Source organism: Mastigoproctus giganteus, chromosome 10 (assembly GCF_048544385.1).
Source record: "Mastigoproctus giganteus isolate SK-2022 chromosome 10, ASM4854438v1, whole genome shotgun sequence".
Taxonomy (NCBI): domain Eukaryota; kingdom Metazoa; phylum Arthropoda; class Arachnida; order Uropygi; family Thelyphonidae; genus Mastigoproctus; species Mastigoproctus giganteus.
In genome coordinates, this window is record NC_143584.1 from 127,799,118 (window position 1) to 127,817,472 (window position 18,355).

General features: G+C 35.7%; 1 protein-coding gene across 2 annotated transcripts in view; it reads left to right on the forward strand.

The window, feature by feature from the left end:
- LOC150079281 (zinc finger protein castor homolog 1-like) overlaps nt 1-18,355 on the forward strand; it is a 448,513-nt gene that overhangs the window by 371,825 nt on the left and 58,333 nt on the right. The window lies entirely within an intron of this gene.

An 18,355-nucleotide genomic window follows, 5' to 3' on the forward strand; every position in this document is an offset into this window, starting at 1 on the left:
CCTCGACCGTCCGTAGAGGTAACTTATTCCAGTAAATAACAACTCACTGGCTAAAAGAAAACTTGTTGCAATCCAGTCTATACTACTTCCCCCATAATTTGAATTTATGTCCTATAGTTCTTAATTATTTATAACATTAATTCTACCCTCATTTATTTATTTTCATCTCTCAGAGCGTGATACACCTTAATCAAGTCTCCTCTGAGATGCCTAGTTACCAAACTCTCTAGCCCACATATTTGAAGTCTTTCCTCATAATGGATACAACTTTGCTGATTTTACTAACTAGGTGCACTGCTTGTCTTTGAACACTTTCAAGAAGCTCTATCTTTTTGTTTTTTAGGTGTAATCTTCATACTTGAACATAGTATTCCAAATGTGGTCTTACAATTGTCTCATACAGTGGAATTAAAACTTCCTATCTCTGCAAGCAGATGTACAATAAATCATTGGTGGGACACCATGGGCCTTCTTTTTTGTCTCTTAACACTATTCAGAGAACTTTATATCTGCCATATTGCAACTCCCAAATCCCTTTCTTTTTCTGCTGTTTTTTTTTTTTTTTTTTGTTAGTTGTTGGCGCATCAGCTTCTGTGGCCATAATGCACCTCCCAAAGTTTTTGCATTTACTCTGATCCAAGCCTGAGGTAGGATTCGAACCCACAACCCTTGGGTTACCAGGCAGTCACTTTACCCACCCGGCTAGCCCAGTCGGCCCTGCTGTTTGTAGTTCAACTTCACCAAATGTATAAGTTATTTTAGGTTTTCTGTTTCCCAATTATAAGCCCTAGCAGTTTGCTACATTAAAACATAGCTGCCATTTTTCTGATTGGCTCTTATCATTAACTACTCTGTCAATCTTGACATCATCTGCAAATTTTGATATTATGTCCACTATCCCACTTCTTATATTACTCTAATTTTAAGAGTATCCATTAATCACAGCCCTCTAACTCTTGTTCTGTAGCCCTCCTGTGATCTAGATATGGATTTTCTCTGTGACTCTGGCATTTAACAGATTGTACAGTAATTTCCCTTTCAGGACTGAATCAAAAGCTTTGCTGAAATCCAAGTAAACAATGCCAAAAATATTAGCTACATCTAGCTCAAAAGTGACTCTTTCAAAAAAGCTAACCAGATTAGTTAAACATGATTTTTCCTTTACAAAACTATACTGTATATCATTTAACATCCTGTTTTTGTCTAAATGATCTTGTGTTGCATTCTTGATAAGAGTAGCAAAAAGCATTGTCTCCATGCTTTTCCCTACAACAGCTGAAGTCAGAATGATCAGTCATTTGTTATCCACTTCACTCTTAGGGCCACCTTTATGTATTAGCAATACATTAGCACTTCTCCAATCATAGGGAATTTCCCCAGAGTATAATGATGCTATCATAATTAACCTTAATGGTTCTATGCACTTGCTTGCTGTCTCCTTCAAAGTTACTGGATATATATACCATCACTCCAGGAGAGCCTAAAAAGTTTTTCTAATAATTTAAATTATCTTCTGAAATTTCAGTATTGCTAATTTCATGTTTTCCATTTTCTCACACAGTTTCTCCTCTCCAGGGTTTTGCTTCTGTATTTATATGTATATCAATGCACAGTACCTTCAATTCATTTGCAACATCAGTTGGGTTATCTAAAACTTTTCTGTACCCATTACACAAAGATGCAATCTCATTTGTTCTTCTCTCCTCTTTATTCACATTCTTTGTATTCCTGTATGTTAACCCTTAGGCTGGTAAAAAATGTGAATTCTTTGCCAGCCTAAACTTTTCTTTTTGTTATACTATTACAGATCAGTTTGCAGCTGCTATATGCTTCAGTTATTTTCATCACTCTTAACTTTTTCCACTGTGTTAAACTGGCTAATTCATTATTTATCTATCATGAAATCCTATTTGTGCTGTACTTTGTTTTGTACGTTTAAGGCTTATGCCATTATAGATTTGAAGTTATACCATAATTCATAATAAAACCTATTTAGGATTAATGTGCAAGTTTTCAGATGGTATGAAAGTTTGTAGGGTTGTTAATGACAGTAAGGATGGTATGCTACAGCAACAGGATCTAGAAAAGTTGAGCAGATGGACTGAGAGGTGGCAAGTGAAGTTTAACATTGACAAATGCAAAGTACTGCTATGGGTAGCAGTAACCCCAGAATAACATACCAACTCTGCGGTACTACACTTAGGGTAGTGGATAATGAAAAAGACCTGGGGGTAGTTATGCAGGTCTGGAGGCCTCATTTTAGGAAAGATGTAGAGCTGCTAGAACAAGTACAGAGAAGGGCAACGAGATTAATGAATGGAACAAAGGGTTATTGTTACCAAGAAAGGCTTAAGTTCTGCAAATTGAGGCATCTGGAGACTAGGCACCTACGAGGTGATCTGATTGAGGTGTATAAGGCCTTGAATGGTTTGAGCAAGCTCAGTGCTGATGGGATTTTTTCTCTTGCTCAGATTCTGCACCTGAGGGACATAAATTCAAATTGAGAAAAGACAGTTGTAGAATAGATTGTGTGGAAATTTGCCTTTAGCCAGCGGATGGTGGATTGTTGAAACAAACTTTTATCTGTTGTTGTGGAAGTTGACAGCTTAAATAAATTTAAGGCTGAACTAAACAAATTTGTGTCATTTGAAAAATCGTTCCCCTCAGAACATCTTGTCAATATCAGCTAATCCTTGAACAGTATTTCTTAGTGTGAAAAGCCTAGGATGATATTTGCTGTACAATGTTATCTATTCTTTCCCTGGCACACAAATTTTGGTGATATTCCACTTATCCTTCTTGCATAATGTATTTCCTCTATTTTTGAGTTATTGACAATAACTACTTTCTGTGGGACCAGCACATTCTGCTTTCAGGATTGCTACTTTCCATTTCTTTGAAAATAGAGTCATCGACAATAACTACTTCCTGTGGAACCAGCACATTCTGCTGTGAGGATTGCTGCTTTGTTATGTTAAGCCATGCTGTATGATGTCACAACTGAAATCTCTGTGTCCATTTTTGGAATATTGAAATTCTATTCCTCCTTTGCAGTAGGAGCCTAGAGATGGTTAATTAGCTCGAACCTTGCAAAACCAAACAATTGTTTTCTGAATCTGCCTATTTGACACTGTGGATTCTCTTTACTTTCCCAGTTTCTTTCTCTTCTGCAGCTTGCTTTTCAAATACATCAAATCACAGTTTTTAAGGTATGTGGATGATGCCAACATCAGAATTCCAAATGTGTTTGTAATTTCATTAATATGATGCTGGATGGAAATTAATGATAAAGTTAATGGTAAACTATTACAATCACAGTTAAAATAAAAAAAAATTATCAACTTACAGAAGACTATTAAAATCTCTTTTTACAGAGATTCTCATCGATAGTTTACAATGAAATCACAGAAAATTACATTATATATGTAATTTAGATTTTAACATTACACACAAATACATGGTTATCAAAACATAATTGCTTGAATTCTTATGAAATGAAACAAGAACTGGCCTTTCCTGCTCCAGGCCACCAAATTTAAAGTTTAGTGATGTGGAGCAAGAAAGAATAGCTACTGGTTGATAGTGACACACAATGTCTCAACAGGCAGTTATTACTGCCTGTTGAGAGATCGTGTGCAGGGATACAGTTATTACTGCCTGTTCATTACACTTGCTTGTTGAGAGTGATGTAATCCGGCATAAAAGAGAAGGAAAAAATTAAACTGGTTTAACTACTCACAAGGACTAAATCATAATTTTCCATTAAGAGTAAACCAGAATTTCAAATTATCTTAATTAAAAGAGCACAAAACTATATCTCCCAGTTTACGTTCTGTTATTAACTTTAAATGATCAAATAGTATGAGTTTTCAGATGTTGGATTAACAAGATTTTATAATGTTCAGTTGAATTAGCATCCTTTCTTTATTACATTAAATTATATCCTAACTTTTGATGAAATGAGGAAGCATGGGGTTTTTATAAATGTTACAGTGACTTCTAAAGTTACCAATGACTAACATTACACCTTTAATGAGAGAAAAGTAGAGAAATAAGATGATAATATTTTATTATCTGCTTATTACATAACTGAGTGCTAACTAGGTTTATTTAATTGATTGTGTCAGCTATACTATTCATATATGTATTTTTATGCATAGTAATTGAATCACTTTTTAATTTAATGCTGACTTCCCAAAATAAAGGGAAAGACTAGGTAAGTTCCTTTTATTAACACTATATATGCATGGTATCCTAAATGTTATAATTCTATAATATGAACTATTAATGATTGAAAGATTATTTTTTAAGTAGTTTTATTGCAAATATGATGGCAAATCAGAATATCAGGGTCTCTAATGTTTTATTTTCAAAAGTCAGTAAGATACAGAAAAGAATTTATGTAACGATATGTGTAGTCTATTTCTCAACATAATTGCCATGAACCTGCAAACATTTATCCCACCATTTTATGATATTTTTGAAACCCTGCTGCACAAATATGTCATGACACTAGTAACATCATTGTCACACTACTGTTTTAATATAATTTTTTTGTTAAGGAAATGTTTTCATGATCGATACGTCTTAAGGTGGAAAAACCAAATCTTGGAAGTGCTAGATGCTGTAAAGTAAAGTGCTCCACCCAGTCTGCTGTCAGTTGCAGTATGGCCTTGTCTTGTTATTTGAGATGATGATGACACACTCAAGAGTTGTGGTCGATTTGTTCTTATGGCATATAAGACTAGACAGTATGTTTGGGCATTAACAGTGTTTTGTGAAATCAGTCAAGAAAAGATTGTGCACATCACTTTCCCTGCAGAAAGTGTTTGAATATTTTATTCACTGGGGATCTTGGACCTTGCTTTTATTTGGGAGAGAAGTTTTGTCATACACAGGTCTCATTTTGTCAAACTTTGCAGTCCAATTACATTGAACTCTTATTCAGACTGCAAAGTTTGACAACTAGACATCTAAAGGGAAATCTGATTGAAGTGTATCAAGCATGGAATGGGTTAAGAAAGATGAATGAGGAAGGTCTGTTCACTCTCACAGGCGAGACAAGAACCAGGGAATAGCAGAACTTGGAATAACACTTTGCCTTCCAAAGTGGTAAATGTAATGGGTCTGGCTAAATTCAAAGCAAAGTTGGATAGTTACCTTGTGGGAATAGGAATGGGGTGAATATTCTGTTGTTTTTTTATTTTATTTTATATTATTATTTATTTTTGGCTGATGCAGGAAAAGGTCCACTTCCTTGCTTCATTTGGCCTTACTAATACATATCGATTCCCTTTAATGATGCATTTAATTTTGGCAACATTAACAGTAGTGACTGATGTTCATCCTGCAAGTTGTTTCTCTCTTCCTTTCTGCTTTACCATAGTCATGATTTCTTTGTGGATTTCTTCTAGTGTCTTGCCTTTATTAGCCCATAAGAAATGGGCTAATAAAGGCAAGACTCTTCACTCTTCATAATTTATATACAAGTTTGTATGACCTTTCTAATAACTGCATATTTACCAGTAAGTAAGATTACTCTCATCTAATTTGTCATATAGTATCTATAATTGTTCCAATTTACATTTTTGTATTACATCTAGTTTAAATTATAGTGTTAGAGAACATTGGAGTGATGGATCCATGGGAGCAATAGACAGGTCTCTTGATTACAAAATAACTGCAGCTGAATTTATTATAAAAATAGGAATATGTGAAACACTATGGTAGCACTTGCTTTCCTTGATCATTAAAATCATGGATCAGTAATACCACAAAATCATTTTAGTGATTAAGAAAAGTTAAGTTGTTCTGTATACAGGTTGTCCAGAAAAGTTTTCAGTTATTTCAGTTGCTTTTTTTTCTGCCGTATATTTTTATAATAGCTTATCATCTTAGTTTTATAGAATTTTGAAAATTTCAGTTTAGCAATTTAATATAATGATTCAATCTGCTGATCACAACAGTGGCTGTAGGTTGTACTGAATGGTCAAATGTGTTGAGGATCACTCTTCAAAATAAAAATGTTTACTACTACTAAAAAAAAAACTTTGGCTATAATATTAGTGGAATAGCATGGGGAAGCCAGGCTTTTGCTGTACCAGCCAAAAAATAAAATAAATAAATAAACAAACAAAATTAAATTAACAAAAAAAAAAGACAATAAATACAATAAACTCTCTCTCTCTCTCTAAAATCAACGTTTAATAATCTGGAAATAAAAAAAAACCAATCCAGCATGTGTATAATGATCGCATTAATCTTTAAGAACCCATGCAAAAAAGAGTGAGATTACTTTCTTTTTAAGCTGCTTGCAGGATTATCTTGCTCTTTAATCTTTTTATGATCAGAATTTAAACTGCACAGATAATGCAACTGTTTTAATTCTTACAGCAAAAGAACAAACTTGCCTTTGCAGTGAGTTGACCTGGTATTGCACTACTTTCAAACAGAAAAGATTAGACAGCTATGACTTACTGGTCCCTCATCAAATAGTAGGTAGTCTCTAGTGATAACGTGCAAACCAAGTAGGTGTAAAGAATTGTTTCATGTTTAACTTGTACACAAAATCAGTTTTCAGAGTTGCAGTTTAGCTTTAGATATTTGTTGAAACTTGTGCAATACCAGGGAAACTTGATAAAACAGCAAGTTTGTTCTACTGTCAAAATTAAGACCATTGCTTTATTCAGTTTAAAACTTGTTGCCTTCAAAAACAAAATAGTCATAAATGTTTACATCTGTAAATAAGTTCGGTTGTTTGTGCTTAATATTATTTTATTGAAATGTGCTCCTTAATAACTTCTTAATCACCAGGTATGTCTCTAAAATCTGTCACCTCTCAATCTTTGAGGCTGCTGCATTTTATAATAATAAAATATATAAAAAAGAAATTAAACCACTTATGTATTTTCCACCTTGTGTAAGTACCTATTCAGCTGGCCTTTGAATTTATCCAAGCTGTCAGCCTCAGTTATCCACAAAGATAATTTTTTCCAGTAATTAACAACTTGTTGGCTGAAGGAAAGCTTTCTAAATCCATTCAAACCTCTTTCCCCAATAATTTGAAAATTTGACCCATAGTTCTGGAATCATTTATAACAGTGAAAATTTCAACTTCATTTTAATATTCCTTCTCAGAGTTTATAAAGACCTCAGTGAGATCTCCTCTAAGGTGCCTGGTTACCAAGCTCTATACTCCGTACAGCTGAAGTTTTCCTCATATGGATGCACTTTTGCACATCTCGCCACCTGAATTTGCAACCTTTCAAGAAACTTGCTTTTTTTTTATGCATTGTCTTCATACTTGAATGCAGTCTTACAATTTGCATTGTACAGTGGGATTATGACCTCCATATCCCTACAAGCAAATGTTTGATAAATCATTGATAATACACTATGGGCTTTCCTTGCCCCTTGTTTATGCTGCTCAGCAAACTTCATGTCCGACCATATCATACTTCCCAAACCCTTTTCTTCCTCTGCTGTTTTTAGTTCATCCCCACCAAGTGTAAGATCTTGCATTTTGCTGCATTAAAATATAGCTTCCACTTTTGTGGCCATCCTTGAAACCTATCCAATTTATTCTAAAGTAGTGTTCCATTGTGCTAATCACTAACTTATGGCCCCACTTCATTTGCAAATTTTGACATCATGCCCACTATCCCCCCCATTTTTAAATCAGAAACAGTAGTAGTACCAGAACTGATTCTTGTGGGACCCCCACTTCTAAAGTTAGATCAATCTGTAAAGGAACCATTAATCATAACTTCCCTACGATACATCTAGAATCTTACCTGTGATCCTAATGTTTTCCAGCTTATACAGTAACCTCTGATAAGGGAATGAAACAAGTGCTTTTCTGAAATCCAAAAAGCAATGTTGAAATTATTTTCTGAATCCTATTCATGAGTAATTGTTAAAATTGTTAACCAGGTTTGTTAAACATGATTTTCCTCTTAAAAAAATTATGTTGTATTCCCCAGAATTCCCTTTCTATCTAAAGATCAGTGTTTCTCCTTGCCACCGAACTCATGTGGTTCAGTCTGTAGTTTCCCATTTCGCTCTTAGACCTGCCTTTATGTTTCAGTGATACATTGGTACTATTCCAGGCCAAAGGGATCTCTCCCAAGACCAGTAATGCCCTCATAATTAGCCTTAATGGTTCAGTGCACTCTCTTGCTGCCTCCCTCAGAATTACTTGGCATATTATCTGAACTCCATAGCCTTACTTGTTTTAGGCTTCTAATAATCACTCACCAATTTCAGTGTTGCTAATTTTGTACTGCTCAGTCTCACCTCACTATGAAGGGTCTTTTGTTTGTAAAGATCGATTCAAAGTACCTTTTTAGCTCATCAAACATGTTGTTATATAAGACCTTGCTCATCCATTGCACAGTGGTATGATCTGATTTTTTTTTTTTTCGCATATGGGAAAAACTGCTTATCTCTGTTCTTTGCTATATTAACCAATTCAGTGGATTCTCATATTCAGCCTTTGCCAACATAACCTTTTCTGTGGTACTGTTACAGATCAACTTGTAGCTATTACAGGATTCAGTATTTCTCATTGCTCTGTAACTTTCCCATGTCATCTTTTTTTACAATAAATGACTGGTCACTTATTTTATTTGAATGTAGAGGTTCTCTTCATATTTCTCATAATTTTGTGGTCAGCAGAACACCCTCACTATCATTTTATCTTTGCACCCAGAATGCTTCACACCATGCAGATTCTATGCTGGCATGCATAAATTCTGAACCTGGAAAAGTTTGTCAAGCTTGGGCTACTTTTGATAAGAAATATGGCCTGCCTATCATTCCTAAACACATGCATATCAGAATGAAACGTATCATCCCCATATTTCTAGGTGACATTTTCATCAGTCCTATTATATCAGCATTATTTGTCCTAATCAAAAGTTCAAATTCACTTATTTTATTGACTACACACCTGATATTACTGCAGACACAGTTCAGACTGTGTTTAGTGTATAGTATAGTTAGCTACCTCATATATGCCTTGAATTATTTAAGCTTGTTTTCCTAGCATTAGCTTCCTGTTTGTTTGAAACGTTGCTACTCTCTCTCTCTCTATACATCTTGCTAATATCCGTTGTGGCCACAAACAACTTTTGACATGTCAAGTTTTACATTGATTATTGCAAGACTCTAAGTACCTAATCATTAATCAATTATTACCTAATTAACCTAATCAATTAGCCTCTATTATCTGAGAGGGCTGAAGGTTGTACGCAGCTCTGAGTAAAAGCTGGGGACACCTTTTTTTCCTGATGTAACGCTTTTCATATGTTACTTTTGTCTATTGCAATAAAATTAGAACACTGAATTTCTAAGGTGATGGGAATAATTTTCATGCATTTCATAATCCAGTAAGGCAGCGTTTCCCAAACTTTTTCAGTCACAGCACACTTTTCATCTCACAATATATTTACGGAACACTTAAGAAACAGAAGTTTAGCGGGAGCCAAAGAACTGTTTGCTAATATTTTTTTACATGCGACGCACCGTGCATCAGGAGCATCTTTATTTCCAACACACGTAAAGCCGAAATTCAAATAACTGTCATCATAGTTTCGTTTTGGTCTTTTATTAGTTGGTTCCTGTTTTTTCACTTTGGATTTCTGGGGAACAAAAGGCTGTGATTGTTCATCCTCACTTTGAAGTGTGACAATATCTGTTCATTTTCATCGACCACAGTTGCAATGCTAGAAGTACTTGCTTCTTGTTTTAAAGTTCCTTTTTTCAACCACAAATCCATGGTCATTTATTTTAATAATAATATTTCAAAATACTGATAATTATCAAAAAAAATTTATACAAGGGAGCAAGTTTAGTTATAATATTGGTTCGCTTTCCCCTCTCCTTCAACCTGTGTACTCCAGGCTAAATCACATATGAATGGCATGTTAGATCACTACATTTCTACTTTTTTGTAGCTGCCATTACCTTTACGCATACTTCTCTATGCAAAAGCCTGCCAAAATAAAGTGTTCCGCAGTCTAGTTGATTATTAGTCTATGCCAGTATATTAATAACTGAAAAAAATTATGTTAAAAATCATAATGATACAAAAGTAGTGTATGCTACAAATATGCAAAATTTATTTATTTTATTATTATTTTTTAATTATTAATTACAATTTTTCACGGAACACTTGTTCACATCTTGCGAAACCCTGCAGCAAGGTCTGGAGGCCTCATTTTAGGAATAATGTAGAGCTACTGGAATGAGTATAGAGAAGGGCAGTGAGATTGGTGAGGAGAACAAAGGGGTGCTCTTATCAAGAAAGGCTTCATTTCTGCAAATTGCAGCATCTGGAGACTAGGCACCTCAATCCATTAAGGCTTTGAATGGATTGAGCTGGAATTCTTCCTCTTGCTCAGACTATACACATGAGGGGAGAAGGCATAAATTCAAATTGAAGGATGGTTACAGGATGGATGTGAGGAAGTTTGTCTTTAGCCAGCAGGTGGTTGATTGCTTGAATAAATCCATCTGTTGTTGTGGATGTTCAGAGCTTAAATAAATTCAAGGAAGAACTAGACAAATTATTGGAGGGAATGGACAGGTGAAATGGGACATTTTAATCAAGCTAATACATATACATACACACACGCACACTGGGTGGTTATAAAATAAGTTTCCCTATTCAGGAGACCCTAGTGTCAAAACGGTTAGAGTTAGACACTGAAAATCTGTGGATATGTCATTTAGGGTATGGGGAAGCAATTTGTAGAAGGAAAACAATTAGTTCTAATTTCTGCCACCAGAGGAAAAAAATGGCGCAGCACATATGTAAAAGTTGTCATTTACTTTGAGACACACTGCTTATGTAAATGACATCCTGTTAGATAAAAGCAGAAAGGCCAATTCCATCGTCAATAATCATTATGACTCTTACAAAAAAGGAACATGCTCTTTTAGTAAAATTGTTCTACCAGAATAATAATGCTAATGCAGCATTCCATGAATGTCGGAAACTTAAACGTTTGCATAAAGGATCTTTGATGTCAGTGGGGCTTCGAAAACTAATAAAGAAATTTGAAGCGATCGGGGAGTTAAGTGTAATTCCAGGCAGGGAACAACCACATATCAGAACGGAAGTAGTGGATTGGCAGTTTCAATGATCAGAATGCGAAACACTACCAGTCGGTAGTGCCAGAGGTGTGTCAAGAGACTTGAACCTTCTTTGGTCTACTGTGTGTAAAGTGCTTCGAATAATTTTATGCTGGTTCCCGTACAAGATTCACGTAGTGTAAGAACTAAAGTCTTGTGATTGGCAACAACGAATAGACTTTGCTGTATGATTTTTGGCTTGTATGGAACTTTACGATACATGGGCTCGAATGACCTTGTAGTCTGATGAGGCACATTTCACTCTTCGTAGGGCTGTAAATGCACAAAACTGCTGAATATGGGGAATGTCTTGCATGTCTGCTGTGCATGAAAGACCACTACAAAGTCTATATGTTACAGTATGGCAACAGTTCCCAACTGGTGGTTCACAATAAATATTCTGTAATGGCATCTGCTTAGATTTACATAGGTATATTATTGTAAACTACAAAATATAACTAATAATAAACAATAAAGTAAAATTAAATTAAATAAAAAGTAAAAATTGCCAAAGAAAGAAACCACATCTCCCATAATTTCTTATAATTAGTTTACTATCTTACAGTATATCATATTAAATAAATATGTTTTCCATACTAAATTTTTTTATCATTCTCAAGGATCATTGTTATGCATAGGTACTTTTTTTTTTTTTTAGAACCTATAGTACTTAGTATCGTGAATGGGTTGAAAGGTTGAAAGAAAATACTTGTTGACATTAAACTTGAACTTCTGTAGATTGTAATTTTCAGGAAATACATATGAAGGAAGGTGGTTCCAAAAAACAGAAATTGAATGAATAAATGTAGAAGAAGAAAAGTTGGTTCTGTAAGTTTGAACTTGGACAGCAAAATGATGTTGACTGGTTGCAGCACATGTTCAGACTGCTTTGAAAGGGAGAACAGGAATTATAGAAGCCAATTCAGAAGAACAGTGCCATGCAAGTATCTATAGAAAAGGCATGCAACAGAAAGTCTGAGACAGAGTGGAGAGACTCTGTTAGAGAAGAGACATCACTTAGCCTAACTGCCCTTTTTTGAATGAAATCTAGAAGCTTCAGAGAGGTTTTGGGGGCACCGCCCCAGATGTGGGAACAATATTCCATGGTAGGGTGGATTTTTGATTTCTACAGAGTCAAATGTTTGGAAGAAAAGTAACACCGATAGCAAAAGAGAAAACCCAGTTTATTAGATGCAGAGGAAGCAATGTTTGTAATGTGCTTTATGCCAAGAGAGATCAGAAGTCGGGGTAATCCACAAGATCTTGCCTATAAATCGGAGCATCATCGAAGATAAGCATAGAAGCAGAAGAATCCTTTTTGCGAGGTTTTAGAAGGATTGAGATTAAGTTATCTTTTCCCCCACTGGAGAATTATCTGGAGATCAGCATTTAAGGATTTGGCAGTGGAAACTCGAGAAGTTGAAGCTGTTTGAGCAGGGCAAGGTTTTTCAAACTGGAAGGTGGAATGCAATGTGCTATTGTCAGCAAAACTATGGATAGGATTTCTGGTCAATGGAAGAAAGTCATTAATATACAAGAGGAAAAGAGTGGGAGAAAGAACTGAACCTTGGGGAAGACCAGCATTAGTGGGAAATTAGAAGACAGAGCCGTTTACCATCACCTGCAGCGAGCGGTTAGAGAGAAAACTGGATACCCCATTACAAAGAACAGCTGGCAAATCATAGGATGGAAGCTTATTTAGAAGACCTTTATGCCAAACATGAATAAAAGTCTTTGAAATGTCATGAGAAATTTCACCAAACTTTTCCATTGAATTTTTCTATAGATGGGTAACATAAGCCAGAATATCACCAGTGGAACTACACTGGTGATGGTTGATCAGATGAAAAATTTCCAGATAGTTTTAAGAGTTGGCAGTTAATTGATTTCTCCATTACTTTGGAAAGAGTAGAAGTAATCACAATGGGATGATAATTGGATGGAAGGGATTTGTCACACTGACTGGATATGAGCAAATTTCCAAGCAGAAGAAAAAACACCTTTGGAATAAGAAAGTGAAAAAAGACGACACAAACAGGAGTAAGCGCAGGCTTAGAGAACAATTGGAGAAATACCATCAGGACCTGGAGTTTTCTTAGCAGCAACAGATTCATCAAAATCCTTCTAACATCCTTTTGACAGAAGCCCACAGGAGGCGTTGAATGGAATGTGCTGGAAATGGTTTGAGGTGATTTACCAAGATCATCAATACATGAGTTGGAAGGAAAATAGGATGCTAGCAGGTCAGCTTTATCTTTGGCTGATGTGGCAACAGAATCATCTGGTTTTGTCAGAGGTGGAAACAGAGATGGGCAAAAATTGCAGCCAGTAGCTTTGGCAAGAGACCAGAATGCTCAGCTACCATTTGGACTAAAAGCAAGTTAAAAGAAAGTTAATAATTTTTATTATTATGCAATGTCACTTATAAAAACGTAGTTCTGGAAATATTTGATAATAAAAATTCAGAGAATATAGGCTTAGTGGTTCGCATTAAAAATATTACGTTGAAAGGGATTCGCGAGTCAAAAAAAAGGTTGGGAACTGCTGCAGTATGGTGTGGATTCACAGCAGAGTTTATAATCAGACCATTTTTCTTTGAAGAGTCTACACCTCGTGGCCCCGACGGTAACTAGTGAACAGTACTGCGGTCATCTAAGCGATCGCATTATTCCTGCTCTGCAAGAAAGGCAATGCTTGGAGACCATAGTGTTCATGCAAGATTGTGTGCCTCCCCACATTGGTCGACAAGTGAAAGAACTGCCCCACAACGTTCAGAAATGATCGATCATTTCTAGAGAGTTTCTGCAGTTCTGGCCATCCCAATCACCAGATCTCAATCCCTGTGATTTCTGGCTATGGGGATACCTGAAAGACAGAGTTTACCGTGGTGGCATACAGACACTTGACTATTTGAAAGCAAGCATTAAACAGCATGTAGCCAACATCCCCAATGAGATGCTATGTGAAACTCTGTCGCACGCAGTCCTCTGTTTTCAGAATGTCATCTCAAGTGAAGGAAATCACATAGAACAATATCTGTAGCTTTCTAAGTTCTGATATTAAAATCTAATCTTAAGTTAAGTATTCCATCTCATCTCGTGTTTACAATGCCAATTTCTCCCCTGGTGGTGGAAATTTGAACTATTTTTTTCCTTCTACAAATTGTTTCCCTATACCCTAAATGATTTTCACAGTGTGAAAATCTGTGGGTATGTCATTTCTCTAACTGTTTTGACACTAGGGTCTCCTGAATGGGGAAACTTATTTTATAACCACCCGATATATATATCTGCCTTTATTTCTCAGGAAAGAACAGATTAACATTGAAACATTTCATAATGTGTTCCTGTGTCACCTCATCAGTGACTGCAAAAGTTGCTTTTTTTTTTATAGTAGGCTTAGCTGTACCACATGACTCAAAGATGGCTGAAAGGAATATCTAGGATTTAGAAATAACAGTTAATCTCAAAGAAATTAACTTTGTTCCTGTATGTGAAGTATCTTTGCTCTTTTGATCAAAATTATACTTTTGGCAAGGCAAAAGTGATAACTCTGCAAACATTAGTGTAACAAATTTTTTACCTTTGGTAAAAAATTTGCTGAGCATTGTTTGATTAACATGATTAATTTTTATTTGTAAGTGTGCAGTTATTCTCCTTAGGAGTTGATCAAGATTTGTTATACAGTGACAAAGATCAAGACCAGTTCTCCTTGCTGATGTGTGGTAGATGACTTTCATCAACCGGTGAAATACCACCACTTTGCTTATTGGAGGCTTGAAGTGGTGAAACCCATGTTTAGTCTCTAGAGCCAAGTTTCCGGCATCCCCCTCCCCCCATACTTGTCCTTCAACCCATGCACGGTACTAAGTACTATAGGTTTTGATACCTTTCATGTTTGGGGTTTTCATAAAAAAAAAAAAAAAAATGTGACAGCTGACTTTGCAAACATTACTAGCATGAGCAAAAACTGTTTTTTACTGATGCTGGTGGTAGATAACATTTTTCTTTATTTTGCTAATTTCCAAGTTAACAGAATATCATAAGTCTTGCAGAAAATAAAATCAAACATCATTTATCAAATAGTTTACTTCCCATTAAAATTATTTATTGAATGATTTGATATACAGGTTGAGGTTGTTGTTTGGTTTTTAGGAGCATTAGCAACTAAGGCCATATTGCTCCGGAATATGCGGTGGTCATTCCCTGACCTTTCTGCATCCTCTGTATTTGGTGGTGACGGGCTCGAACCCCGGTCTAATCAAGTAGCGTGTGCTATGCACTGCTACTCCTTCCCACCTGGCTACGGAGGCGCCGCAGGTTGAGGACTGACCGGGCTAGCCAGGTGGGTAAAGTGCCTGCCTGGCAACCCAAAGGTCGCGGGTTCGAATCCCGCCTCAGGCTTGGATCAGAGTAAGATTCAAAAACTTTGGGAGGTGCATTATGGCCACAGAAGCCGATGCGCCAACAACTAAAAAAAAAGAGGGACAGTTTGAGTGCAGTAACCAAAGGACTTGTGGTTAGTTTGAAAGAAAATTGCAAAATCAGCATCAAATATTCCAATTTTATCAATATTTGAGTGTTTTTTTTTCTGCCAACCCAGCTTTTTTCAGAAAAAAGTAAAATGATTATCCCCACAGAGGTAATTTAAGTCTTTTCATTTTTGTTCATTATTTCATTTAGGCTTGAAAATTATCTTGTTTAAAATGTGAATTTTGCTATTAAAGTTGTGTGGGGTGTCACTTAAATGAACCAAGACCGCTTTGGATAATTTATTATCGTACATAATTTTTATTGGATGATGAAATGCACAAGGCATAATTTCTTATGGGTTTAGGTAATTAACTATATAATATCGGTGCAGATATACGATAGTTTACCCATAAATTTGAACTGTGTATGTAGCTTGCAAGGTATTGTTTTAATTGTATCTCATACTGTGGGTGCCTTCACAACAAGATAGCTGGTATTGCACTACTTCAAATAAATAACGCTTCTCTAGTAGAGAAGACTACTGTTATTTATTTTCAGGGGATACCACCACTCAGACGATCGTTTCGAAGCTTTTTGGCTTCATCATCAGTGAGTGGGTAGGTACCCTGGTAATGCAGCATGCCATCACAGTTGCGAAGTGAAGACTACTGTTATTTAATAAATAACAGTAGTCTTCTCTACTAGAGAAGCTTTATTTATTTGAAGTAGTGCAATACCAGCTATCTCACTGCGAAGGCACCCACAATATGAGATACAATTAAAACGATGCTTTCACGGTACATACATAGTTCAAATTTATGGGTAAACTATGGTGTATCTACACCAATATTATATAATTATCTGTTATGCAATATCAATAAAAAGAATGTGTGTGCAGAGTAATTTTTAAAGTTTCTATTAAATAATGTACAATATAGCACTCTGTAAAATGCAATAAATTAACAAGTAAGTTCATTTTTGCCCTTTCTTATAATATTTAATGAAGTTGTTTAAAACAGTTGTAAACACACTGAAATTGATAAGTTTGCGTTTTTTTTTTTTTTTTTCAAATTAAGCACAATGTGTTCTACTTGTTATACTTCCAGAAAAATTTACCTGGATGTTAAGATAGTTATTGCTAATTACAGTTTCACGTGCATTTGTAATCATCTGAGTTTTAGGATCAGTGAGAACTAGTCTATAATATTTGCTTATGTTAGTTAATCTTGTTTTTGTAGCCAAATATTAGAATCTGGTTGCTAATGTTTTCAAGTTTGAGCTCTTGTTGAAAGTGAAAGTAATGTGAATCTGGCTAACACTGGTGCTATTGATTGATGCAGAATTTGTTTCTCACTGCAGCCATGGTATTTTTATAAGCTCTTTATAATTGAGTTCACCTAAAATTTGCATTGTATGCAGATGATAGATGAGATAATGTAACATGATACTTATTTTCTCTAACTAAATTCACCTTTCTAAATTGATAATGCAGCCTATTCTTAATAACTCACAATTAAAGTTCACACATTAGTATTAGCAATGGCCACATGGTGCAAGGAAGCCTATGGCTTATGATGCACCAGCCAAAAAAATAAAAAATAAAATAATAATAATAGAAAAGGAAATAGACAATCTATGCATTTCCCTCCTCCTGTAGGTGATTATCCAACTGAACCTTTGAACCTCTCCAAACTTTCTGCCTCTACCACCCATGTAGGTAACTTATTCCAGTAATTTATAACTCGCTGGCTAAAATAAAACTTCCAGCAATCCAGTCTAAACATCCCCCCTTCCCACCATAACTTTAAATTATGGCTCCTTGTTCTAGAATCATTTATAACCAAGAAAATTTCATCCTTATTCATTTTGCTTATGTCTCAGCCTTAAACACCTCAATCAAGTCTCCTCTAAGTTGCCCAGTTTCCAAGTTCCGCAGTCCACATATTCAAAGTCTTTCCTCATTTGGGCCCCCTTTTGTCGATCTCACCAGGTGAGTTACCCATCTTTGGACACTTTCAAGAAGCAGTGTCTTTCTTTATGTGCAGTCTCCATACTTGAACAATAGCCTTATACAATAGGATTATGAAGTCCTTATCTATACTTGCAATTGATTGATAGGACATCATGGGCCTTCCTTGCAACCAGGGTACAATGCTCAGAGAACTTCATGATGGACCTAATCGTAATACCCAAGTCCCGTTTCTCCACTACCAGCTTTAGTTCAACTCCTCCGAGTATTTTGCATCTACATCATTCACACATGAGGAATTGTATAGAGAAGTGGAGGCCAGAAGCTGATCAAACTGTATAACAGGGAGCTAATGATTTTTTAATAACTGAGAGTAAAGTGGAGTAGAAATTGTTGAAGTTAAGCATAAGAAAGGCACCTGGAGTGGATGGAATCTATCCAGTTCTATTAAAGGAAGCAAAGGAAGTAAGCAAACCCTTAGCCAAAATTATGAGGGAATCCTTGGAATCAGGGGAGGTCTCTACGGACTGGAGATGTGCAAATGTATTCCCAATTCACAAATGCAGATCAAAGGGTGACATGAGTAATTATAGACCAGTAAGTTTAACTTCTGTTCCAGGGAATATAATGGAGCCACTATTTAAGGAAGCACTGCAGGATCATCTAGACAAGATGGTAGATATAGTTCAGACAAAGCATGGGTTTGTTAAGGAGAAGTCTTGTCTGACCAGTTTGATTGGATACTATGATGTGGTCACAAAGCAACTGGATGCAATAT